A 1,087-nucleotide genomic window follows, 5' to 3' on the forward strand; every position below is an offset into this window, starting at 1 on the left:
ATGTCTTTTTATTTCCATGTCTATTTTCATTATTCTGTCTCCTGATTTACTTTACCTTATGCTTTTTTGCTTCATTATGCAAATAAGGTGGGCGGAGCTTCTTGGGTCAGCTCCTCTCCTATTGGTCAACAGACAGGAAGGAGTGGGAAGCATGCTTTTGCTCCCTCAGTGTAGCTTAAAGTTTAAAGTTTGATTGTTGTCTGTTTAATTTAATTGGTGCATTTTGAGTATTTATTTTTAGTTCCATTCATATATTTCTGCTTTTATTTCTAATTATGTCGGTTTCGGTCCTCCGTACCCGCAGGCCAGATGTGGCCCACGGGCTGCCAGTTGAAACACTCTGCTATACAGTGTATGAGCTGCTGTCCTCTATAGTCCTAGAAAAACAGTGATTATAGAAATGAAAATGATGCGTTTTTAATAAAATGATGGTTGGAGATGAAAGATTTGTGGTTAAAGCTCAACATATTTAAAGTTGTTTTAGGTGGTGAAAAACCATTCTCGCACCTCGTTCAGATCAGTGTCAGAAATGAACAGTTAGTTCCTCATTTCCTCGTTAGATTGGAAATATCAAATATTTGAACTAAATCAAAGAGGTGAAAGGATCTCGTGGTGCTGAGAAGATTCTTAATGAACATTTTAGATGTCTGAGAATCGGAGCAATTGCAGATATAAGAAGGTCACCTGTTCATATCAAGCTAACTGAGCGCCAGGTTTCTTCTGTTTACACTTTTAGTCATTTAGTCACAAAATATAAAGGTTTAAAAATCAGGATGTGAAAATCCTGGCTAGACAGGATAGCAAACAATAAAAACATGCATGGTAGTTAATAAAAACTGTTTATTAAATATTTTTAAAAATTTGTACGCAAAAGAAAAAACCCTAACAACAGATTTCACCAGGGTTGGAATCCCAGCATGTAGCTAAAACAAAATTCAGCTCATAGTTTTTAAAACCACTGGGTTATGATCATTTCTGTGTGGGCAAAGTTGGATTAGATGTGGCGACCATCTTGAATTACAGTGGTTTGCAAAAGTATTCATACCCCTTGAACTTTTCCATATTTTGTCACATTACAACCACAAAC

The sequence above is a fragment of the Austrofundulus limnaeus genome, unplaced genomic scaffold (genome assembly GCF_001266775.1).
Source record: "Austrofundulus limnaeus strain Quisiro unplaced genomic scaffold, Austrofundulus_limnaeus-1.0 Scaffold117, whole genome shotgun sequence".
NCBI classification, from domain to species: Eukaryota; Metazoa; Chordata; class Actinopteri; order Cyprinodontiformes; family Rivulidae; genus Austrofundulus; species Austrofundulus limnaeus.